The 26145-nt window shown below is 47.8% G+C and overlaps 3 non-coding genes across 3 annotated transcripts; all 3 read left to right on the top strand.

Annotated features, from left to right (window-relative positions):
* Nucleotides 1–5517: 5517 nt before the first annotated feature.
* On the top strand, nucleotides 5518–5636 carry LOC140491712 (5S ribosomal RNA). The gene has a single exon (XR_011963384.1). It is a non-coding gene; the product is annotated as a 5S ribosomal RNA (ribosomal RNA).
* A 9792-nt stretch (nucleotides 5637–15428) lies between these two features.
* On the top strand, nucleotides 15429–15547 carry LOC140491674 (5S ribosomal RNA). Its single transcript, XR_011963355.1, has one exon. It is a non-coding gene; the product is annotated as a 5S ribosomal RNA (ribosomal RNA).
* A 9838-nt stretch (nucleotides 15548–25385) lies between these two features.
* LOC140491735 (5S ribosomal RNA) lies at nucleotides 25386–25504 on the top strand. The gene has a single exon (XR_011963406.1). It is a non-coding gene; the product is annotated as a 5S ribosomal RNA (ribosomal RNA).
* Nucleotides 25505–26145: the final 641 nt, after the last annotated feature.

Raw genomic sequence — 26145 nt, 5'->3', positions numbered from 1 at the left:
CGTTCGTCCTCAGGTGAGTGGGAGGTCTGGAGGGATGGTGAAAACTCGGCAGGGCCGGGAGCTGGGATCTGGTTGGGCATGAGCTGGGGTAATGTTGCCCTCGGGGTTCTGGGGTGTGGGGATAGTGACAGTGGGGTCTCTGGGGGCCGTGTCAGCAGAATGCAAGTGAGTGGCGCTGGTGGGGGTGGAAGTGGTGGTGATCGTGGCAGTAGGGGTGGCGGAAGTCACTGAGCATGTGGCATCAGCGATGATGTGAGGGGCGGAAGTGACTGTGGGAGCGGCCATGATGGGGGTGGAAGTGACATCATCACTCAGCGTGGGGGTGGTAGCTGCGTCAGCCGCATGGCTAATGGCGTTTCCGAGGCCAGGGGAATCTTCTGGAATGTTTGAGGAGCGCTGGTTATGGAGGTGGGTGGATAAAAGTTTGTTGTACTTACAGTTTTTGATGTTTGAGATGGAATTGAAATACTGTTTGTTGAGAGTATGAATTCTCCTGAGGATGTAGTACAGAGTGGGTCCTTTGCAATTCTGAGAGAGTGTGGCCCTCAGCTGAGGCAGGGATGACTGGAGAGGGGTTAGGTGCCGGCGCATTGCTGTAAGCGTGGAGCGGAGGATCTTAAAGGAGAACTGTTGCTGGTGTTTTTGAATCTGGAGTCTGTACTGTTTGTCCTGTTCGGGTCCGAACTCTGCGTGTTTAAAGGTGGTCTGGAGTCCATGTGGGATGAGTTGGTTACGGAGGCATGCACTGAGGAAGCAAATGTGGCTGTGGTACCGAGTTTGTTTCACAACATGGTTGAAGAGCTTCAGAGCAGAGGAAATGACCTGGGAGTTGCAGTGGGAGAGGACCTCCCAGAGATTCTTGTAGAGAGAGGAGGAAAACTTCTTCAAGGCAGGCATCCTTGCAAGAGGATTCGCAGTAGGGTTAAAATCAACAAGGTAAAAACAATGACTGCAGATGCTGAAACCCAAATACTGGATTAGTGGTGCTGGAAGAGCACAGCAGTTCAGGCAGCATCCAATATGTAACAAAGCCAGAGTGCTACTCATGAAGGATTTTAACGTGAACACAGATTTAGAGGGAGTCAAGCATTTGTCAGAAAGGTAGTGCATGTCTGGTGTATTGCCGGTACTGTTTCTCACTGCATTATGTCCTATATGCTTCATGTGGACAAGCAGTATTGGATTTATTAATGAGCAATGAGTTGGAATTAATGAGTGAGCTAGTTGTGCGTGGCCACTTATCATATAGCGATGATAGCACTATCAAGTTCAAGGCAGTGTTTGAAAGCACAAAGCATGTATCTGCTGTATTTGGTAACGAACCGGGACAAGTGATGGGCTTGTTCGTGGGTGAACATTTTGGTGATGGTGACCACAATTCTGTGACTTTCACCTTGGTTATGGAGAGAGATAGGTGCGTGCAACAGGGTAGGTTTTACAATTGAGGGAAGGGTAAATACGATGTTGTAAGACAGGATCTGAGGAGCATAAGTTGGGAGCATAGGCTGTCAGAGAAGGATGTCGTGGAAATGTGGAACTTTTTCAAGGAACAGATACGACTTGTCCTTGATATGTATGTACCTGTCAGGCAGGAAAGAGATGGTAGGGTGAGGGATCCTTGGTTGACAAGGGAGGTTGAATGTCTTGGAAGGAGGAAGGAGGAGGCTTACATAAGGTTGAGGAAACGAGGTTCAGAGAGCGTTGGAGGGATACAGGATAGCCAGGCGGGAGCTGAAGAAAGGGATTAGGAGAGCTAAGAGAGGGCATGAAAAATCTTTGGCGGGTAGGATCAAGGATAACCCCAAGGCCTTTTATGCATATGTGAGAAACATGAGAATGACGAGAACGAGGGTAGGTCCAATCAAGGACAGTAGTGGGAGACTGTGTACTGAGTTGGAAGAGGTAGGAGAGGTCTTGAATGAGTACTTTTCTTCAGTATTTACAAACGAGAGGGACCTTATTGTTGAAGAGGAGTGTGTGAAACAGACTGGTAAGCTAGAAGAGATACTTGTTAGGAAGGAAGATGTGTTGGACATTTTGAACAACTTGAGGATAGACAAGTCCCCCGGGCCTGACGGGATATAACCTAGGATTATGTGGGAAGCAAGAGAGGAAATTGCAGAGCCTTTGGCAATGATCTTTTCGTCTTCGCTGTCAACGGGAGTGGTACCAGGGAACTGGAGAGTGGCGAATGTTGTGCCCTTGTTCAAAAAAGGGAATAGGGATAACCCCGGGAATTACAGGCCAGTTAGTCTTACTTCAGTGGTAGGCAAAGTAATGGAAAGGGTACTGAGGGATAGGATTTATGAGTATCTGGAAAGACACTGCTTGATTAGGGAGAGCCAGCACGGATTTGTGAAGGGTAGGTCTTGAGGAGGTCACCAAGCATGTGGATGAGGGTAGAGCAGTGGATGTAGTGTACGTGGATTTTAGTAAGGCATTTGATAATGTTCCCCATGGTAGGCTTATGCGGAAAGTCAGGAGGTACGATAGAGGGAAATTTGGCCAGTTGGATAGAGAACTGGCTAACAAGTCGAAGGCAGAGTGGTGGTAGATGGTAAATATTCAGCCTGGAGCCCAGTTACAAGTGGAGTTCCGCAGGGATCAGTTCTGGGTCCTCTGCTGTTTGTAATTTTTATTAATGACTTGGAAGAGGGAGTCGAAGGGTAGGTCAATAAGTTTGCAAATGATACAAAGATTGGTGGAGTTGTGGACAGTGAGGAGGGCTGTTGTCGGCTGCAAAGGGACTTAGATATGATGCAGAGCTGGGCTGAGGAGTGGCAGATGGAGTTCAACCCTGCCAAGTGTGAGGTTGTCCATTTTGGAAGGACAAATATGAATGCGGAATACAGGGTTAACGGTAGGGTTCTTAGTAAGGTGGAGGAGCAGAGGGATCTTGGGGTCTATGTTCATAGATCTTTGAAAGTTGCCACTCAGGTGGACAGAGCTTGTAAGAAGGCCTATGGTGTATTAGCGTTCATTAGCAGAGGGATTGAGTTCAAGAGTCGTGAAGTGATGTTGCAGCTGACCTTGGTTAGGCCACATTTGGAGTACTGTGTGCAGTTCTGGTCCCCTCACTTTAGGAAAGATGTGGAAGCTTTGGAGAGAGTGTAGAGAAGACTTACCAGGATGTTGCCTGGAATGGAGAATAGGTCGTACGAGGATAGGTTGAGAGTGCTAGGCCTTTTCTCATTGGAACGGTGAAGGATGAGGGGTGACTCGATAGAGATTTATGAGATGATCAGGGGAATAGATAGAGTAGACAGAGACATTTTCCCCAGGTACAACAGAGTGTTACAAGGGGACATAAATTTAAGGTGAAGGGTGGAAGGTATAGGGGAGATGTCAGGGGAGGGTTCTTTACCCAGAGAGTGGTGGGGGCATGGAATGCGCTGCCTGTGGGAGTGGCAGAGTCAGAATCATTGGTGACCTTTAAGCGGCAATTGGATAGGTGCTTAAGCTAGGACAAATGTTCGGCACAACATTGTGGGCTGAAGAGCCTGTTCTGTGCTGTGTTGTTCTATGTTCTATGCTGCTGGAGTTGGAGAGTTCGGTAAAGCCGCCTTGACCGCGATGAGACAGAGACCGTCCACAATAAGGTGGGAAAATCTGCTGATGGCTAAAAGAACTGAAGATGACGGGAGGATGTTTAAAGAAACATTGAAGACAATAGGAAACCAGTTGATACCCCTGAGAGGGAAAGCTCTGCTTCACAGAAGAAAACAGTCATGGACAAAAATATCAGCATAGATCCTGCTGATTGGGAAAGATCCAGAGAGCAGGAAAGACACAAAGCAGTGTAAAAGAGCTCCCAAAAGGAATTTTGATCGGAATCTTTCCAGGGACATCAAAATCGAGAAGAAATGTTCCGCTGGCCTAAAGGGAAAGCGGGTGGTCAGGAGAAGGTGGGGACATTGTAAATGGTCGAGATGTTCCATCATTCCCCTTACCTCGGTATTTTCAGGAGAAAAGGAGGATAGCTTGCCAGAAGTCCCGGTGAAATGAAAAGTGGATCGGGAAAAGCAACCGAATAAAATGAAGGTGAGTAAAACATCGATAATGAGGAAATGACTGGAATCAAAGGGTGACAAATGCCTGGGATTAGGCGGGTTCCATCAGTGGGTGTTAAAACAAATCGACAAGCGCCTCATAGAAGCCCGAACTGTAATCGTTCAGAATTCCCGAGATCCAGGAGTCGTTCCTCCGGATTGGATTGTTGCACGTGTCAGTCGCGCTTTTTAAGAGAGGAGAACCCGGAAAACTCGGGAATTGCAGAGCATGGAGCTTAGCACCTATGGCAAGGAATTTGTTGGAGTCTATAATCAAGGCTGGGATAAGTGAGCACCTCAAATTGTTGAGTTAACCAGGGAGAGCCACATGACAGGTAGGTCGTGCCTGATAAATTCATTGCAGAGGGTTTGAAGAGGGGACTAAGGTAGCTGTCAGGGAATAATGTCCATAGATGTTGTTTACATGGACTTCCAGAAGGCATTTGACAAAGTCCACTTAAGTAGGTAGGAGCCAAGAGAATTGAGGGCAAATTCCTGACAGGGCTCGGAGATTGTTTGAGTGGCAGGCGACAGAAAGTAGAGAGAATGGGTAGGTAGTCAATTGGCAGGATGGAACCAGTTGTGTCTCACAAGGACTTGTGTTAGGGCCTCAATTATTGATGTTATTTGTTAAGGGAATGGATAATGGCACAGGAAGTCTTATCCTAATTTGTGGATGACACATAGTTAGGCTGCATTGTAGACAGTGTAGATGACAGCATAATCTATCAATATCCCCTTGCAATTTTAAGTCAATAAGCAAAACTGTGGCAAAAGCATTTGAATGAAAGCAATAGTGAGGCTATCCATTTTTGGATCAAGAAGGGACAGATCAAGGTATTTTTCTGGATGGTATGAAGTGCATGTCCAAGGAGACTTGGGGTTTAAGGTGCACACAACTTTAAAGTGTCACGGACACGTACAGAAAATAATCCAGAAAGCGAACAGATTGCTGTCCTTTTTAAGTAGAGGACTGGAGTAGAAGGTGGATTTTAGCCATCATTTTCTGACAAAGCGCAGTGGATGCTGGATGAGTTGTTCTATTGAAATGTGAGGGAGATAAATGTTTGTGAAGCAAAGGTACCAAGGGCCAGAGGCTTGTATATGAAGTTGGGCAAGAGCTGAGCCATGATGTTTGAATGGAGGCAGAGGTTGTAGGGGCTAAACAGCGTTGTGGTGTGTGTCTGTTGCTGTGGTTATAATTTGGAAAGGAGTTTATTTGTGAAGCAGTTTGGATGGGCATGTAATGAAATGGAATGGAGTGAGTGTGAAAGAGTTGATCCTGTTGTGTAATAAACGTGTGTGTGTGTGTGTGTCTAGGGTGAAGTAGAGGAACTGAAGATGGAGATGGGAGAATAGAAAGGCAAAGGAAAAAGAAATGTTTTGGTGCAGGATGATTGAATGGCAAAATGTTGTTGTAAATGCAGCAGTGTGCGCCTTTAAGGAAGCAGAAATGGAAGCAGTCTGTGCCTACGGCCATACTAGTCTGAAAACGCCCGATCTCGTCTGATCTCGGAAGCTAAGCAGACTCAGGCCTGGTTAGTACTTGGATGGGAGACCGCCTGGGAATACCAGGTGCAGTAGGCTTTTGCAGCCACCAGAGGCTGCTCACAGCTTCGCACTCTCACACTCCCATTCATCAAGCAACGTCCTTTTAACTACTCACTCAGTCTCTCGGTCTCACTTTTTCTTGCCCAATTTCATTGTTCAGCTTCTTCCCCCAACACACAAACACATCATTACTGCTTGAGATTGGAGCAAACACACCAGGAACACCAAAGCAGCAAGTATTTTATTGAAGAGCACAAACCGTGGTCTTTATTAAGTGATGCCTCACTTTCGATGATCTCACTTCCCTGATCGCTGTCAGCGTTCCCCGGTTTTCTAACAATTGTCTAACTAGTGGTGTGGTAAAAACAATGACTGCGGATGCTGGAAACCAGATTCTGGATTGGTGGTGGTGGAAGATCACAGCAGTTCAGGCAGCATCCAAGTAGCTTCGAAATCGACGTTTCGGGCAAAAGCTCGGGGGTGCCTCCTAGCAGAGCGCTTTAGGGAACATCTCCGGGACACCCGCACCAATCAACCAAACCACCCTGTGGCTCAACATTTCAACTCCCCCTCCCACTCTGCCGAGGACATGGAGGTCCTGGGCCTCCTTCACCGCCGCTCCCTCACCACCAGACGCCTGGAGGATGAACGCCTCATCTTCCGCCTCAGAACACTTCAACCCCAGGGCATCAATGTGGACTTCAACAGTTTCCTCATTTCCCCTTCCCCCTCCTCACCCTAGTTCTAAACTTCCAGCTCAGTAACTGTCCCCTTGACCTGCCCGGACTTGTCCTACCTGTCTACCTTCTTTTCCACCTATCCACTCCACCCTCTCCTCCTTGACCGATCACCTTCATCTCTTCCCCCACTCACCTATTGTACTCTATGCTACTTTCTCCCCACCCACACCCTCCTCTAGCTTATCTCTCCACGCTTCAGGCTCACTGCCTTTATTCCTGATGAAGGGCTTTTGCCCGAAATGTCGATTTCGAAGCTACTTGGATGCTGCCTGAACTGCTGTGCTCTTCCAGCACTACTAATCCAGTAACTAGTGGTGTGGATAGGGTCTGAAAGCAACAACGTTGTGGTGAGGGCTTGTCAGGTGAAGGGTGTTTTACAATATCTGCACTCACCGGTCGAGTTCATACAACGGTGGATCGATATGGTTACGGCAGGAAGAATGGGTCAGCAAACACAGCAAGTTCAATCCTTGTAATGATGATTTTTACACATCAGCAGCAAATAATAAGATGAGTGTAAAGAGGGAGTATTTAAAATGCCAGGTACAAAAATCAAGGCTTATTCTCTAACAGCCGAAGCCTTCACAAACAGATCGGCCTAATAATGGCACAAATGGTGATGAATATTTCGATCTAATTGACATCACTGTGCCTTAGTTACAAGTTGACCAAGGTAGAGAAATAACATTTCCAGAGTGCAGACTATTAACAATAGTAAGGTGGGATTTAGAAAGAGGAGTCGCCCCAGACATTTAAGGATGACAGAAGGACATTAGTGAGTAAGGATATTACTTTGGAAATCTTAACCGTGCACTAAGATAATCATACCATTTGAAGACACTGTCAAGATGCTTTGAAGAAAGGGAATTCCTGTTGGACTAAATGCAAGAGAATGTTGTGTTCGTTAACAGTCGGGTGGATAAAGGCAGAAGCAATAGGTGCCAATGACTTGGATTTTCAGACTGTATTTCCTATAATTTCAGACTGAGATGAGGTGAACTTTCGACAGTTATTGTGTTGTTAATCTTTAGAATGATATTCTCCAGAGTGTGGTGTGGGTTCTACTGTTGAGGATACTTCAGTGTCAGTGGATGGAGTTTTGATATCTCAGGGGAATTCTGAAAGGGAGGTGCAGTTGAGGTGGATCGATGGTCATCAGTTTGAATGGTGGAGCTCTCTGGTGTGAGATATTGACCGCAGAGAGTGTGCTGCAGATTGAGCAAAGCAAAAGGTGGTCTCCAGAAGGATAATTGTGAAGACCGAGGTTATAGGATAGTGGTATAGGACGGATATGGAAAATGGCAGAGGTGGTGGAGTAGCCTCCATGATGAGAAACAAAATTCTGTCAATGATGAGGGAGGACATAATGAAGGAAACGCATTCAGTGGAGACCGTGTGGGTGGAACTGAGGAATAGTCGAAATCCTAAAATTGTAATAGGTGTTATGTACAGACCGCCTGGTAGCAGCTCTGAAGTCCTGGATGGTAAAAATGCACAAAACTAGGCAATATGTAACAAGGTAAAAACAATGACTGCAGATGCTGAAACCCAAATACTGGATTCGTGGTGCTGGAAGAGCACAGCAGTTCAGGCAGCATCCAATATGTAACAAAGCCAGAGTGCTACTCATGAGGGATTTTAACGTGAACACAGATTTAGAGGTAGTCAAGCATTTGTCAGAAAGGTAGTGCATGTCTGGTGTATTGCCGGTACTGTTTCTCACTGCATTATGTCCTATATGCTTCATGTGGACAAGCAGTATTGGGTTTAGTAATGAGTAATGAGTTGGAATTAATGAGTGAGCTAGTTGTGCGTGGCCACTTATCATAGAGCGATGATAGCACTATCAAGTTCAAGGCAGTGTTTGAAAGCACAAAGCATGTATCTGCTGTATTTGGTAACGAACTGGAACAAGTGATGGGCTTGTTAGTGGGTGAACATTTTGGTGATGGTGACCACAATTCTGTGACTTTCACCTTGGTTATGGAGAGAGATAGGTGCGTGCAACAGGGTAGGTTTTACAATTGAGGGAAGGGTAAATACGATGTTGTAAGACAGGATCTGAGGAGCATAAGTTGGGAGCATAGGCTGTTAGGGAAGGATGTCGTGGAAATGTGGAACTTTTTCAAGGAACAGATACGACACGTCCTTGATATGTATGTACCTGTCAGGCAGGAAAGAGATGGTAGGGTGAGGGAACCTTGGTTGACGAGGGAGGTTGAATGTCTTGGAAGGAGGAAGGAGGCTTACATAAGGTTGAGGAAACAAGGTTCAGAGAGCGTTGGAGCGATACAGGATAGCCAGGCGGGAGCTGAAGAAAGGGATTAGGAGAGCTAAGAGAGGGCATGAAAAATCTTTGGCGGGTAGGATCAAGGATAACCCCAAGGCCTTTTACGCCTATGTGAGAAACATGAGAATGACGAGAACGAGGTTAGGTCTGATCCAGGACAGTAGTGGGAGACTGTATTGAGTCGGAAGAGATAGGAGAGGTCTTGAATGAGTACTTTTCTTCAGTATTTACAAATGAGAGGGACCTTATTGTTGAAGAGGAGAATGTGAAACGGACTGGTAAGCTCGAAGAGATACTTGTTAGGAAGAAAGATGTGTTGGGCATTTTGAACAACTTCAGGATAGACAAGTCCCCCGGGCCTGACGGGATATATCCTAGGATTATGTGGGAAGCAACAGAGGAAATTGCAGAGCCATTGGCAATGATCTTTTCATCTTCACTGTCAACGGGGGTGGTACCAGGTGACTGGCGAGTGACAAATGTTGTTCCCCTGTTCAAAAAAGGGAATATGGATAACCCGGGAATTACAGGCCAGTTAATCTTACTTCAGTGGTAGGCAAAGTAATGGAAAGGGTACTGAGGGATAGGATTTATGAGTATCTGGAAAGACACTGCTTGATTAGGGACAGCCAGCACGGATTTGTGAGAGGTAGGTCTTGCCTTACAAGTCTTATTGAATTCTTTGAGGAGGTGACCAAGCATGTGGATGAGGGCAGAGCAGTGGATGTAGTGTACATGGATTTTAAGAAAGCATTTGATAAGGTTCCCCATGGTAGGCTTATGCGGAAAGTCAGGAGGTATGATAGCGGGAAATGTGGCCAGTTGGATAGAGAGGGATTAGCAGAGGGATTGAATTCAAGAGTCATGAAGTGATGTTGCAGCTGTACAGGACCTTGGTTGGGCCACATTTGGAGGACTGTGTGCAGTTCTGGTCCCCTCACTTTCGGAAAGATGTGGAAGCTTTGGAGAGAGTGCAGAGAAGACTTACCAGGATGTTGCCTGGAATGGAGAATAGGTCGTACGAGGATAGGTTGTGAGTGCTAGGCCTTTTCTCATTGGAACGGCGAAGGATGAGGGGTGACTCGATAGTGGTTTATAAGATGATCAGTGGAATAGATAGAGTAGACAGTCAGAAACTTTTTCCCCTGGTACAACAGAGTGTTACAAGGGGACATAATTTTAAGGTGAAGGGTGGAAGGTATAGGAGGGATGTCAGGGGTAGGTTCTTTACCCAGAGAGTGGTGGGGGCATGGAATGCACTGCCTGTGGGAGTGGGAGTGGGAGTGGCAGAGTCAGAATCATTGGTGACCTTTAAGCGGCAATTGGATAGGTACATGGATAGGTGCTTAAGCTCGGACAAATGTTCGGCACAACATCCTCCGCTCCACGCTTGCAGCAATGCGCCGGCACCTAACCTCTCTACAGTCAGCCCTGCCTCAGCTGAGGGCCACACTCTCTCAGAATTGCAAAGGACCCACTCTGTACTACATCCTCAGGAGAATTCATACTCTCAACAAACAGTATTTCAACTCCATCTCAAACATCAAAAACTGTAAGTACAACAAACTTTTATCCACCCACCTCCATAACCAGCGTTCCTCAAACATTCCAGAAGATTCCCCTGGCCTCTGAACCTATTCCACCATTAGCCATGTGGCTGATGCAGCTACACCCCCCACACTGATTGATGATGTCACTTCCGCCCCCATCATGGCCACTCCCACAGTCACTTCCGGCCCTCACATCATCGCTGATGCCACATGCTCAGTGACTCCCGCCACCCCTACTGCCACGATCACCACCACTTCCGCCCCCACCAGCGCCACTCACCTGCATTCTGCTGACACGCCCCCCACAGACCCCACTGTCACTATCCCCACACCCCAGAACCCCGAGGGCAACATTACCCCTGCTCATGATTCCACCCCCATTTCCCCCCACCATCACACCCACTCCAGTTACAGGTTCCGCCCCCACTCCCAGCTCTACACCAGATCCCAGCTCCCGGCTCTGCCGAGTTTTCACCATCCCCCCAGACCTCCCCCTCACTGAGGACGAACGATCAGTCCTCAGCAAAGGACTCACCTTCATCCCCCTCCGTCCACACATCAATGAATTTAATACACGCCGTGATGTCGAACAATTCTTCCGTCGCCTCCGCCTCCGAGCTTACTTTCACAATCAGGACTCACGCCCACCTTCCGAGGACCCCTTCCCCCACCTCCAACACACTGCATCCACCTGGACACCCCGCGCTGGCCTATTACCTGCCCTCGACATCTTCATTTCCAACTGCCGCCGGGACATTAACCGCCTCAACCTGTCGACCCCACTCCCCCACTCCAACCTCTTACCCTCACAACGCGCAGCCCTCCAATCCCTCTGCTCCAATCCCAACCTCACCATCAAGCCAGCAGATAAAGGGGGCGCAGTGGTAGTCTGGCGCACTGACCTCTACACCGCTGAAGCCAAACGTCAACTCAAGGACACCTCTTCCTACTGCCCCCTTGACCAGGACCCCACCCCCCATCACCAAACCATCATCTCCCAGACCATACAGAACCTCATCACCTCAGGAGATCTCCCATCCACAGCTTCCAACCTCATAGTCCAGGAACCCCGCACTGCCCGGTTCTACCTCCTTCCCAAGATCCACAAGCCTGACCACCCTGGCCGACCCATTGTCTCAGCATGTTCCTGCCCCACTGAACTCATCTCTACCTACCCCGACACTGTCCTATCCCCCCTAGTCCAGGAACTCCCCACATACGTTCGAGACACCACTCACGACCTCCATCTCCTCCAAGACTTCCGTTTCCCTTGGTCCCCAACACCTCATCTTCACCATGGATATCCAATCCCTCTACACCTCCATCCGCCACGACCAGGGCCTCCAAGCCCTCCGTTTTTTCCTCTCCAGACGTCCCCAACAGTACCCTTCCATCGACACACTCATTCATTTGGCTGAACTGGTCCTCACCCTTAACAATTTCTCCTTTGAATCCTCCCACTTCCTCCAAACCAAAGGGGTAGCCATGGGCACACGTATGGGCCCCAGCTATGCCTGTCTCTTTGTTGGCTATGTAGAACAGTTGATCTTCCGTAATTACACCGACACCACTCCCCACCTCTTCCTCCGCTACATTGATGACTGCATTGGCGCCACCTCGTGCTCCCGCGAGGAGGTTGAGCAATTCATCAACTTCACCAACACATTCCACCCTGACCTTAAATTTACCTGGACCATCTCTGACACCTCCCTGCCCTTCCTGGACCTCTCCATCTCCATTAATGACGACCGCCTTGACACTGACATTTTTTTACAAACCCACCAACTCCCACAGCTACCTGGATTACACCTCTTCCCACCCTACCTCTTGCAAAAATGCCATCCCGTATTCCCAATTCCTCCGCCTACGCCGGATCTGCTCCCAGGAGGACAGAACGCCCCTGGTGCTCACCTTCCACCCTACAAACGTTCGCATAAACCAAATCATCCGCCAACATTTCCGCCACCTCCAAACAGACCCCACTACCAGGGATATATTTCCCTCCCCACCCCTTTCCGCCTTCCGCAAAGACCGTTCCCTCCGTGACTACCTGGTCAGGTCCACGCCCCCAAACAACCCACCCTCCAATCCTGGCACTTTCCCCTGCCACCGCAGGAACTGTAAAAGCTGTGCCCACACCTCCTCCCTCACCTCTATCCAAGGCCCTAAAGGAGCCTTCCACATCCAAAGTTTTACTTGCACATCCACCAATATCATTTATTGTATCCGTTGCTCCCAATGCAGTCTCCTCTACATTGGGGAGACTGGGCGCCTCCTAGCAGAGCGCTTCAGGGAACATCTCCGGGACACCCGCACCAATCAACCAAACCACCCCGTGGCCCAACATTTCAACTCCCCCTCCCACTCTGCCGAGGACATGGAGGTCCTGGGCCTCCTTCACCGCCGCTCCCTCACCACCAGACGCCTGGAGGAAAAACGCCTCATCTTCCGCCTCGGAACACTTCAACCCCAGGGCATCAATGTGGACTTCAACAGTTTCCTCATTTCACCTTCCCCCACCTCACCCTAGTTCCAAACTTCCAGCTCAGTAACTGTCCCCTTGACCTGCCCGGACTTGTCCTACCTGTCTATCTTCTTTTCCACCTATCCACTCCACCCTCTCCTCCTTGACCTATCACCTTCATCTCTTCCCCCACTCACCTATTGTACTCTATGCTACTTTCTCCCCACCCACACCCTCCTCTAGCTTATCTCTCCACGCTTCAGGCTCACTGCCTTTATTCCTGATGAAGGGCTTTTGCCCGAAATGTCAATTTCGAAGCTACTTGGATGCTGCCTGAACTGCTGTGCTCTTCCAGCACCACTAATCCAGAATCATGGGCCGAAGGGCCTGTTCTGTGCTGTATTGTTCTATGTTCTCTGCTGCTGGAGTTGGAGAGTTCGGAAAAGCCGCCTTGACCGAGATGAGGCAGAGACCTTCCACAATAAGGTGGGAAAATCTGCTGATGGCTAAAAGAACTGAAGATGACGGGAGGATGTTTAAAGAAACATTGAAGACAATAGGAAACCAGTTGATACCCCTGAGAGGGAAAGCTCTGCTTCACAGAAGAAAACAGTCATGGACAAAAATATCAGCATAGATCCTGCTGATTGGGAAAGATCCAGAGAGCAGGAAAGACACAAAGCAGTGTAAAAGAGCTCCCAAAAGGAATTTTGATCGGAATCTTTCCAGGGACATCAAAATCGAGAAGAAATGTTCCGCTGCCCTAAAGGGAAAGCGGGTGGTCAGGAGAAGGTGGGGACATTGTAAATGGTCGAGATGTTCCATCATTCCCCTTACCTCGGTATTTTCAGGAGAAAAGGAGGATAGCTTGCCAGAAGTCCCGGTGAAATGGAAAGTGGATCGGGAAAAGCAACCGAATAAAATGAAGGTGAGTAAAACATCGATAATGAGGAAATGACTGGAATCAAAGGGTGACAAATGCCTGGGATTAGGCGGGTTCCATCGGTGGGTGTTAAAACAAATCGACAAGCGCCTCATAGAAGCCCGAACTGTAATCGTTCAGAATTCCCGAGATCCAGGAGTCGTCCCTCCGGATTGGATTGTTGCACGTGTCAGTCGCGCTTTTTAAGAGAGGAGAACCCGGAAAACTCGGGAATTGCAGAGCATGGAGCTTAGCACCTATGGCAGGGAATTTGTTGGCGTCTATAATCAAGGCTGGGATAAGTGAGCACCTCAAATTGTTGAGTTAACCAGGGAGAGCCACATGACAGGTAGGTCGTGCCTGATAAATTCATTGCAGAGGGTTTGAAGAGGGGACTAAGGTAGCTGTCAGGGAATAATGTCCATAGATGTTGTTTACATGGACTTCGAGAATGCATTTGACAAAGTCCACTTAAGTAGGTAGGAGCCAAGAGAATTGAGGGCAAATTCCTGACAGGGCTCGGAGATTGTTTGAGAGGCAGGTGACAGAAAGTAGAGAGAATGGGTAGGTAGTCAATTGGCAGGATGGAACCAGTTATGTCTCACACGGACTTGTGTTAGGGCCTCAATTATTGATGTTATTTGTTAAGGGAATGGATAATGGCACAGGAAGTCTTATCCTAATTTGTGGATGACACATAGTTAGGCTGCATTGTAGACAGTGTAGATGACAGCATAATCTATCAATATCCCCTTGCAATTTTAAGTCAATAAGCAAAACTGTGGCAAAAGCATTTGAATGAAAGCAAATGAAGCTATCCATTTTTGGATCAAGAAGGGACAGATCAAGGTATTTTTCTGGATGGTATGAAGTGCATGTCCAAGGAAACTTGGGGTTTCAGGTGCACGCAACTTTAAATTGTCACGGACACATACAGAAAATAATCCAGAAAGCGAACAGATTGCTGTCCTTTCTAAGTAGAGGACTGGAGTAGAAGGATGGCGAAGTTATGCTGCAGTTCTACAAAACCCTGGTTAGATAGACCCCACTTGGAGTACTGTGAGCGGATCTGGGCCGCACACCTTCTGAAAGGAGTAGAATATTGATTGACAAGAATGATACCTGGACTTGCATGGTTAAGATGGAAGGAGAGATCATATCATTTAGGCCTGTGGTCTGTAGAATTGAGAATGTTAATGGGTGGTGTGATGAAAGTCTCGAAGACATGAATAGAAAAAGAGAAGGTGGATAACGATAAATGATTTCTACTGGTTGGGGATTGTAGAATGAAGGAACATAACGTGAGACTTAGGGCCAGAGGGTTGCATAGAGATGTGAGGAAGCCATCGTGCACACATCGGATGGTGGATTTTAGCCTAATTTTCTGACAAAGCGCAGTGGATGCTGGATGAGTTGTTCTATTGAAATGTGAGGGAAATAAATGTTTGTGAAGCAAAGGTACCAAGGGCCAGAGGCTTGTATATGAAGTTGGGCAAGAGCTGAGCCATGATGTTTGAATGGAGGCAGAGGTTGTAGGGGCTAAACAGCATTGTGGTGTGTGTCTGTTGCTGTGGTTATAATTTGGAAAGGAGTTTATTTGTGAAGCAGTTTGGATGGGCATGTAATGAAATGGAATGGAGTGAGTGTGAAAGAGTTGATCCTGTTGTGTAATAAACGTGTGTGTGTGTGTGTGTGTGTGTGTGTGTGTGTCTAGGGTGAAGTAGAGGAACTGAAGATGGAGATGGGAGAATAGAAAGGCAAAGGAAAAAGAAATGTTTTTGTGCAGTACGATTGAATGGCAAAATGTTGTTTTAAATGCAGCAGTGTGCGCCTTTAAGGAAGCAGAAATGGAAGCAGTCTGTGCCTACGGCCATACTCGTCTGAAAACGCCCGATCTCGTTTGATCTCGGAAGCTAAGCAGACTCAGGCCTGGTTAGTACTTGGATGGGAGACTGCCTGGGAATACCAGGTGCAGTAGGCTTTTGCAGCCACCAGAGGTTGCTCACAGCTTCGCACTCTCACACTCCCATTCATCAAGCAACGTCCTATTAACTACTCGCTTCGTCTCTCTGTCTCACTTTTTCTTGCCCAATTTCATTGTTCAGCTTCTTCCCCCAATACACAAACACATCATTACTGCTTGAGATTGGAGCAAATGCACCAGGAACACCAAAGCAGCAAGTATTTTATTGAAGAGCACAAACCGTGATTTTTATTAAGTGATGCCTCACTTTCGATGATCACACTTCCCTGATCGATGTCAGCGTTCCCCTGTTTTCTAACAATCGTCTAACTAGTGGTGTGGATAGGGTCTGAAAGCAACAACGTTGTGGTGAGGGCTTGTCAGGTGAAGGGTGTTTTACAATATCTGCACTCACCGGTCGAGTTCATACAACGGTGGATCGATATGGTTACGGCAGGAAGAATGGGTCAGCAAACACAGCAAGTTCAATCCTTGTCATGATGATTTTTACACATCAGCAGCAAATAATAAGATAAGTGTAAAGAGGGAGTATTTAAAATGCCAGGTACAAAAATCAAGGCTTATTCTCTAACAGCCGAAGCCTTCACAAACAGATCGGCCTAATAATGGCACAAATGGTGATGAATATTTCGATCTAATTGACATCACTGTGCCTTAGTTACAAGTTGACCAAGGTAGAGAAATAACATTTCCAGAGTGCAGACTATTAACAATAGTAAGGTGGGATTTAGAAAGAGGAGTCGCCCCTGACATTTAAGGATGACAGAAGGACATTAGTGAGTAAGGATATTACTTTGGAAATCTTAACCGTGCACTAAGATAATCATACCATTTGAAGACACTGTCAAGATGCTTTGAAGAAAGGGAATTCCTGTTGGACTAAATGCAAGAGAATGTTGTGTTCGTTAACAGTCGGGTGGATAAAGGCAGAAGCAATAGGTGCCAATGACTTGGATTTTCAGACTGTATTTCCTATAATTTCAGACTGAGATGAGGTGAACTTTCGACAGTTATTGTGTTGTTAATCTTTAGAATGATATTCTCCAGAGAGTGGTGTGGGTTCTACTGTTGAGGATACTTCAGTGTCAGTGGATGGAGTTTTGATATCTCAGGGGAATTCTGAAAGGGAGGTGCAGTTGAGGTGGATCGATGGTCATCAGTTTGAATGGTGGAGCTCTCTGGTGTGAGATATTGACCGCGGAGAGTGTGCTGCAGATTGAGCAAAGCAAAAGGTGGTCTCCAGAAGGATAATTGTGAAGACCGAGGTTATAGGATAGTGGTATAGGACGGATATGGAAAATGGCAGAGGTGGTGGAGTAGCCTCCATGATGAGAAACAAAATTCTGTCAATGATGAGGGAGGACATAATGAAGGAAACGCATTCAGTGGAGACCGTGTGGGTGGAACTGAGGAATAGTCGAAATCCTAAAATTGTAATAGGTGTTATGTACAGACCGCCTGGTAGCAGCTCTGAAGTCCTGGATGGTAAAAATGCACAAAACTAGGCAATATGTAACAAGGTAAAAACAATGACTGCAGATGCTGAAACCCAAATACTGGATTCGTGGTGCTGGAAGAGCACAGCAGTTCAGGCAGCATCCAATATGTAACAAAGCCAGAGTGCTACTCATGAGGGATTTTAACGTGAACACAGATTTAGAGGTAGTCAAGCATTTGTCAGAAAGGTAGTGCATGTCTGGTGTATTGCCGGTACTGTTTCTCACTGCATTATGTCCTATATGCTTCATGTGGACAAGCAGTATTGGGTTTAGTAATGAGTAATGAGTTGGAATTAATGAGTGAGCTAGTTGTGCGTGGCCACTTATCATAGAGCGATGATAGCACTATCAAGTTCAAGGCAGTGTTTGAAAGCACAAAGCATGTATCTGCTGTATTTGGTAACGAACTGGAACAAGTGATGGGCTTGTTAGTGGGTGAACATTTTGGTGATGGTGACCACAATTCTGTGACTTTCACCTTGGTTATGGAGAGAGATAGGTGCGTGCAACAGGGTAGGTTTTACAATTGAGGGAAGGGTAAATACGATGTTGTAAGACAGGATCTGAGGAGCATAAGTTGGGAGCATAGGCTGTTAGGGAAGGATGTCGTGGAAATGTGGAACTTTTTCAAGGAACAGATACGACACGTCCTTGATATGTATGTACCTGTCAGGCAGGAAAGAGATGGTAGGGTGAGGGAACCTTGGTTGACGAGGGAGGTTGAATGTCTTGGAAGGAGGAAGGAGGCTTACATAAGGTTGAGGAAACAAGGTTCAGAGAGCGTTGGAGCGATACAGGATAGCCAGGCCGGAGCTGAAGAAAGGGATTAGGAGAGCTAAGAGAGGGCATGAAAAATCTTTGGCGGGTAGGATCAAGGATAACCCCAAGGCCTTTTACGCCTATGTGAGAAACATGAGAATGACGAGAACGAGGTTAGGTCTGATCCAGGACAGTAGTGGGAGACTGTATTGAGTCGGAAGAGATAGGAGAGGTCTTGAATGAGTACTTTTCTTCAGTATTTACAAATGAGAGGGACCTTATTGTTGAAGAGGAGAACGTGAAACGGACTGGTAAGCTCGAAGAGATACTTGTTAGGAAGAAAGATGTGTTGGGCATTTTGAACAACTTCAGGATAGACAAGTCCCCCGGGCCTGACGGGATATATCCTAGGATTATGTGGGAAGCAACAGAGGAAATTGCAGAGCCATTGGCAATGATCTTTTCATCTTCACTGTCAACGGGGGTGGTACCAGGTGACTGGCGAGTGACAAATGTTGTTCCCCTGTTCAAAAAAGGGAATATGGATAACCCGGGAATTACAGGCCAGTTAATCTTACTTCAGTGGTAGGCAAAGTAATGGAAAGGGTACTGAGGGATAGGATTTATGAGTATCTGGAAAGACACTGCTTGATTAGGGACAGCCAGCACGGATTTGTGAGGGGTAGGTCTTGCCTTACAAGTCTTATTGAATTCTTTGAGGAGGTGACCAAGCATGTGGATGAGGGCAGAGCAGTGGATGTAGTGTACATGGATTTTAAGAAAGCATTTGATAAGGTTCCCCATGGTAGGCTTATGCGGAAAGTCAGGAGGTATGATAGCGGGAAATGTGGCCAGTTGGATAGAGAGGGATTAGCAGAGGGATTGAATTCAAGAGTCATGAAGTGATGTTGCAGCTGTACAGGACCTTGGTTGGGCCACATTTGGAGGACTGTGTGCAGTTCTGGTCCCCTCACTTTCGGAAAGATGTGGAAGCTTTGGAGAGAGTGCAGAGAAGACTTACCAGGATGTTGCCTGGAATGGAGAATAGGTCGTACGAGGATAGGTTGTGAGTGCTAGGCCTTTTCTCATTGGAACGGCGAAGGATGAGGGGTGACTCGATAGTGGTTTATAAGATGATCAGTGGAATAGATAGAGTAGACAGTCAGAAACTTTTTCCCCTGGTACAACAGAGTGTTACAAGGGGACATAATTTTAAGGTGAAGGGTGGAAGGTATAGGAGGGCTGTCAGGGGTAGGTTCTTTACCCAGAGAGTGGTGGGGGCATGGAATGCACTGCCTGTGGGAGTGGGAGTGGGAGTGGCAGAGTCAGAATCATTGGTGACCTTTAAGCGGCAATTGGATAGGTACATGGATAGGTGCTTAAGCTCGGACAAATGTTCGGCACAACATCCTCCGCTCCACGCTTGCAGCAATGCGCCGGCATCTAACCTCTCTACAGTCAGCCCTGCCTCAGCTGAGGGCCACACTCTCTCAGAATTGCAAAGGACCCACTCTGTACTACATCCTCAGGAGAATTCATACTCTCAACAAACAGTATTTCAACTCCATCTCAAACATCAAAAACTGTAAGTACAACAAACTTTTATCCACCCACCTCCATAACCAGCGTTCCTCAAACATTCCAGAAGATTCCCCTGGCCTCTGAACCTATTCCACCATTAGCCATGTGGCTGATGCAGCTACACCCCCCACACTGATTGATGATGTCACTTCCGCCCCCATCATGGCCACTCCCACAACCACTTCCACCCCTTACAATTCCTCATGCATCACACCTGACACCACTTCTGCCCTTCACATCATCGTTGATGCCACATGCTCAGTGACTTCCGCCACCCCTACTGCCGTGGGCACCACCACTTCCACCCCCACCAGCGCCACTCACCTGCATTCTGCTGACATGCCCCCCACACACTCCACTGTCACTATCCCCACCCCCCAGAACCCCGAGGGGAACACCACCTCTGCTCATGACTCCACCCCCATTCCCCCCATCACACCCACTCCAGGTACAGGTTCCGCCCCCACTCCCAGCTCTACACCAGATCCCAGCTCCCGGCCCTGCCGAGTTTTCACCATCCCCCCAGACCTCCCCCTCACTGAGGACGAACGATCAGTCCTCAGCAAAGGACTCACCTTCATCCCCCTCCGTCCACACATCAATGAATTTAATACACGCCGTGATGTCGAACAATTCTTCCGTCGCCTCCGCCTCCGAGCTTACTTTCACAATCAGGACTCACGCCCACCTTCCGAGGACCCCTTCCCCCACCTCCAACACACTGCATCCACCTGGACACCCCGCGCTGGCCTATTACCTGCCCTCGACCTCTTCATTTCCAACTGCCGCCGGGACATTAACCGCCTCAACCTGTCGACCCCACTCCCCCACTCCAACCTCTTACCCTCACAACGCGCAGCCCTCCAATCCCTCTGCTCCAATCCCAACCTCACCATCAAGCCAGCAGATAAAGGGGGCGCAGTGGTAGTCTGGCGCACTGACCTCTACACCGCTGAAGCCAAACGTCAACTCAAGGACACCTCTTCCTACTGTCCCCTTGACCAGAACCCCACCCCCCATCACCAAACCATCATCTCCCAGACCATACAGAACCTCATCACCGCAGGAGATCTCCCATCCACAGCTTCCAACCTCATAGTCCAGGAACCCCGCACTGCCCGGTTCTACCTCCTTCCCAAGATCCACAAGCCTGACCACCCTGGCCGACCCATTGTCTCAGCATGTTCCTGCCCCACTGAACTCATCTCTACCTACCCCGACACTGTCCTATCCCCCCTAGTCCAGGAACTCCCCACATACGTTCGAGACACCACCCACGACCTCCATCTCCTCCAAGACTTCCGTTTCCCTTGGTCCCCAACGCCTCATCTTCACCATGGATATCCAATCCCTCTACACCTCCATCCGCCACGACCAGGGCCTCCAAGCCCTCCGTTTTTTCCTCTCCAGACGTCCCCAACAGTACCCTTCCATCGACACACTCATTCATTTGGCTGAACTGGTCCTCACCCTTAACAATTTCTCCTTTGAATCCTCCCACTTCCTCCAAACCAAAGGGGTAGCCATGGGCACACGTATGGGCCCCAGCTATGCCTGTCTCTTTGTTGGCTATGTAGAACAGTTGATCTTCCGTAATTACACCGACACCACTCCCTACCTCTTCCTCCGCTACATTGATGACTGCATTGGCGCCACCTCGTGCTCCCGCGAGGAGGTTGAGCAATTCATCAACTTCACCAACACATTCCACCCTGACCTTAAATTTACCTGGACCATCTCTGACACCTCGCTCCCCTTCCTGGACCTCTCCATCTCCATTAATGACGACCGCCTTGACACTGACATTTTTTTACAAACCCACCAACTCCCACAGCTACCTGGATTACACCTCTTCCCACCCTACCTCTTGCAAAAATGCCATCCCGTATTCCCAATTCCTCCGCCTACGCCGGATCTGCTCCCAGGAGGACAGAACGCCCCTGGTGCTCACCTTCCACCCTACAAACGTTCGCATAAACCAAATCATCCGCCAACATTTCCGCCACCTCCAAACAGACCCCACTACCAGGGATATATTTCCCTCCCCACCCCTTTCCGCCTTCCGCAAAGACCGTTCCCTCCGTGACTACCTGGTCAGGTCCACGCCCCCAAACAACCCAACCTCCAATCCTGGCACTTTCCCCTGCCACCGCAGGAACTGTAAAAGCTGTGCCCACACCTCCTCCCTCACCTCTATCCAAGGCCCTAAAGGAGCCTTCCACATCCAAAGTTTTACTTGCACATCCACCAATATCATTTATTGAATCCGTTGTTCCCGATGTGGTCTCCTCTACATTGGGGAGACTGGGCGCCTCCTAGCAGAGCGCTTCAGGGAACATCTCCGGGACACCCGCACCAATCAACCAAACCACCCCGTGGCCCAACATTTCAACTCCCCCTCCCACTCTGCCGAGGACATGGAGGTCCTGGGCCTCCTTCACCGCCGCTCCCTCACCACCAGACGCCTGGAGGAAAAACGCCTCATCTTCCGCCTCGGAACACTTCAACCCCAGGGCATCAATGTGGACTTCAACAGTTTCCTCATTTCACCTTCCCCCACCTCACCATAGTTCTAAACTTCCAGCTCAGTAACTGTCCCCTTGACCTGCCCGGACCTGTCCGACCTGTCTATCTTCTTTTCCACCTATCCACTCCACCCTCTCCTCCTTGACCTATCACCTTCCTCTCTTCCCCCACTCACCCATTGTACTCTATGCTACTTTCTCCCCACCCACACCCTCCTCTAGCTTATCTCTCCACGCTTCAGGCTCACTGCCTTTATTCCTGATGAAGGGCTTTTGCCCGAAATGTCAATTTCGAAGCTACTTGGATGCTGCCTGAACTGCTGTGCTCTTCCAGCACCACTAATCCAGAATCATGGGCCGAAGGGCCTGTTCTGTGCTGTGTTGTTCTATGTTCTATGCTGCTGGAGTTGGAGAGTTCGGAAAAGCCGCCTTGACTGAGATGAGGCAGAGACCTTCCACAATAAGGTGGGAAAATCTGCTGATGGCTAAAAGAACTGAAGATGACGGGAGGATGTTTAAAGAAACATTGAAGACAATAGGAAACCAGTTGATACCCCTGAGAGGGAAAGCTCTGCTTCACAGAAGAAAACAGTCATGGACAAAAATATCAGCATAGATCCTGCTGATTGGGAAAGATCCAGAGAGCAGGAAAGACACAAAGCAGTGTAAAAGAGCTACCAAAAGGAATTTTGATCGGAATCTTTCCAGGGACATCAAAATCGAGAAGAAATGTTCCGCTGCCCTAAAGGGAAAGCGGGTGGTCAGGAGAAGGTGGGGACATTGTAAATGGTCGAGATGTTCCATCATTCCCCTTACCTCGGTATTTTCAGGAGAAAAGGAGGATAGCTTGCCAGAAGTCCCGGTGAAATGAAAAGTGGATCGGGAAAAGCAACCGAATAAAATGAAGGTGAGTAAAACATCGATAATGAGGAAATGACTGGAATCAAAGGGTGACAAATGCCTGGGATTAGGCGGGTTCCATCGGTGGGTGTTAAAACAAATCGACAAGCGCCTCATAGAAGCCCGAACTGTAATCGTTCAGAATTCCCGAGATCCAGGAGTCGTCCCTCCGGATTGGATTGTTGCACGTGTCAGTCGCGCTTTTTAAGAGAGGAGAACCCGGAAAACTCGGGAATTGCAGAGCATGGAGCCTAGCACCTATGGCAGGGAATTTGTTGGAGTCTATAATCAAGGCTGGGATAAGTGAGCACCTCAAATTGTTGAGTTAACCAGGGAGAGCCACATGACAGGTAGGTCGTGCCTGACAAATTCATTGCAGAGGGTTTGAAGAGGGGACGAAGGTAGCTGTCAGGGAATAATGTCCATAGATGTTGTTTACATGGACTTCTAGAAGGCATTTGACAAAATCCACTTCAGAAGGTAGAAGCCAAGAGAATTGAGGGCAAATTCCTGACAGGGCTCGGAGATTGTTTGAGTGGCAGGTGACAGAAAGTAGAGATAATGGGTAGGTAGTCAATTGGCAGGATGGAACCAGTTATGTCTCACAAGGACTTGTGTTAGGGCCTCAATTATTGATGTTATTTGTTAAGGGAATGGATAATGGCACAGGAAGTCATATCATAATTTGTGGCTGCATAAGTTAGGCTGCATTGTAGACTGTGTAGATGACAGCATAAATTTGTAAGGGGATATTGATAGATTTAGGTCAATAAACAAAACTGTGGCAAAAGCATTTGAATGAAAGCAATAGTGAGGCTATCCATTTTTGGATCAAGAAGGGACAGATCAAGGTATTTTTCTGGATGGTATGAAGTGCATGTCCAAGGAGACTTGGGGTTTCAGGTGCACACAACCTTAAAGTGTCACGGACACGTCCAGAAAATAATCCAGAAAGCGAACAGATTGCTGTCCTTTCTGAGTAGGTCAAAGTTTGGGAGAAGATTTGTAGCTCGGGTGCTCGTTGTGGTTCTGTTCGTCAAGCTGGGAATTTGTCTTGCAAACGTTTCGTCCCCTGTCTAGGTGGACCCAAAGGACTAGCCACACTACCATACATCAGGAGTATTTCCGAACTGACAGCCAGACTACTGCGACCACTAGGACTCATAACAGCACACAAACCTACAGCCACGCTCAGACAACAACTCACCAGAACAAAGGACCCGATACCCAACATGAGCAAAACCAATGTAGTGTACAAAATCCCATGCAAGGACTGCACAAAACACGACATCGGACAAACAGGAAGACAGTTAACGATCCGTATGCACAAACACCAACTAGCCACGAAACGACACGACCAGCTATCCTTAGTAGCCACACACACAGACGACAAGCAACATGAATTCGACTGGGACAACACTACCATTATAGGGCAAGCCAAACAGAGAACAGCCAGGGAATTCCTAGAGGCATGGCACTCATCCACAGACTCTATCAACAAACACATCGACCTGGACCCAATATACCGGCCACTAAAGTGGACAGCTCGAACTGACAACTGGAAGCGGCAGAGACAGGCCACAATAAATGCCGGAGCAAACAGCACAGAAGCGCTTCACAGGAGGCTCCCAAGCACTGAGGATGTCACCTAGACAGGGGACGAAACGTTTGCAAGACAAATTTCTAAGTAGAGGACTGGAGTAGAAGGATGCCGAAGTTATGCTGCAGTTCTACAAAACCCTGGGTAGATAGACCCCACTTGGAGTACTGTGAGCGGATCTGGGCCGCACACCTTCTGAAAGGAGTAGAATATTGATTTACAAGAATGATACCTGGACTTGCATGGTTAAGATGGAAGGAGAGATCATATCATTTAGGCCTGTGGTCTGTAGAATTGAGAATGTTAATGGGTGGTGTGATGAAAGTCTCGAAGACATGAATAGGAAAAGAGAAGGTAGCTAATGATAAACGATTTCTACTGGTTGGGGATTGTAGAACGAAGGGACATAGCGTGAGACTTAGGGCCACAGGGTTGCGTAGAGATGTGAGGAAGCCATCGTGCATACATCGGATGGTGGATTTTAGCCATCATTTTCTGACAAAGTGCAGTGGATGCTGGATGAGTTGTTCTATTGAAATGAGAGGGAGATAAATGTTTGTGAAGCAAAGGTACCAAGGGCCAGAGGCTTGTATATGAAGTTGGGCAAGAGCTGAGCCATGATGTTTGAATGGAGGCAGAGGTTGTAGGGGCTAAACAGCGTTGTGGTGTGTGTATGTTGCTGTGGTTATAATTTGGAAAGGAGTTTATTTGTGAAGCAGTTTGGATGGGCATGTAATGAAATGGAGTGGAGTGAGTGTGAAAGAGTTGATCCTGTTGTGTAATAAACGTGTGTGTGTGTGTGTGTGTGTGTGTGTGTGTCTAGGGTGAAGTAGAGGAACTGAAGATGGAGATGGGAGAATAGAAAGGCAAAGGAAAAAGAAATGTTTTGGTGCAGTCTGATTGAATGGCAAAATGTTGTTGTAAATGCAGCAGTGTGTGCCTTTAAGGAAGCAGAAATGGAAGCAGTCTGTGCCTACAGCCATACTAGTCTGAAAACGCCCGATCTCGTCTGATCTCGGAAGCTAAGCAGACTCAGGCCTGGTTAGTACTTGGATGGGAGACCGCCTGGGAATACCAGGTGCAGTAGGCTTTTGCAGCCACCAGAGGTTGCTCACAGCTTCGCACTCTCACACTCCCATTCATCAAGCAACGTCCTTTTAACTACTCGCTTCGTGTCTCTGTCTCACTTTTTCTTGCCCAATTTCATTGTTCAACTTCTTCCCCCAATACACAAACACATCATTACTGCTTGAGATTGGAGCAAACGCACCAGGAACACCAAAGCAGCAAGTATTTTATTGAAGAGCACAAACCGTGGTTTTTGTTAAGTGATGCCTCACTTTCGATGATCACACTTCCCTGATCGCTGTCAGCGTTCCCCTGTTTTCTAACAATCGTCTAACTAGTGGTGTGGATAGGGTCTGAAAGCAACAACGTTGTGGTGAGGGCTTGTCAGGTGAAGGGTGTTTTACAATATCTGCACTCACCGGTCGAGTTCATACAACGGTGGATCGATATGGTTAAGGCAGGAAGAATGGGTCAGCAAACACAGCAAGTTCAATCATTGTAATGATGATTATTATTACACATCAGCAGCAAATAATAAGATAAGTGTAAAGAGTGAGTATTTAAAATGCCAGGTACAAAAATCAAGGCTTATTCTCTAACAGCCGAAGCCTTCACAAACAGATCGGCCTAATAATGGCACAAATGGTGATGAATGGTTCGATC

Source organism: Chiloscyllium punctatum, chromosome 19 (genome assembly GCF_047496795.1).
Source record: "Chiloscyllium punctatum isolate Juve2018m chromosome 19, sChiPun1.3, whole genome shotgun sequence".
Classification (NCBI taxonomy): domain Eukaryota; kingdom Metazoa; phylum Chordata; class Chondrichthyes; order Orectolobiformes; family Hemiscylliidae; genus Chiloscyllium; species Chiloscyllium punctatum.
The sequence above is the reverse complement of the archived record's forward strand: the minus strand, read 5'-3'. Positions and strand labels throughout refer to the sequence as shown.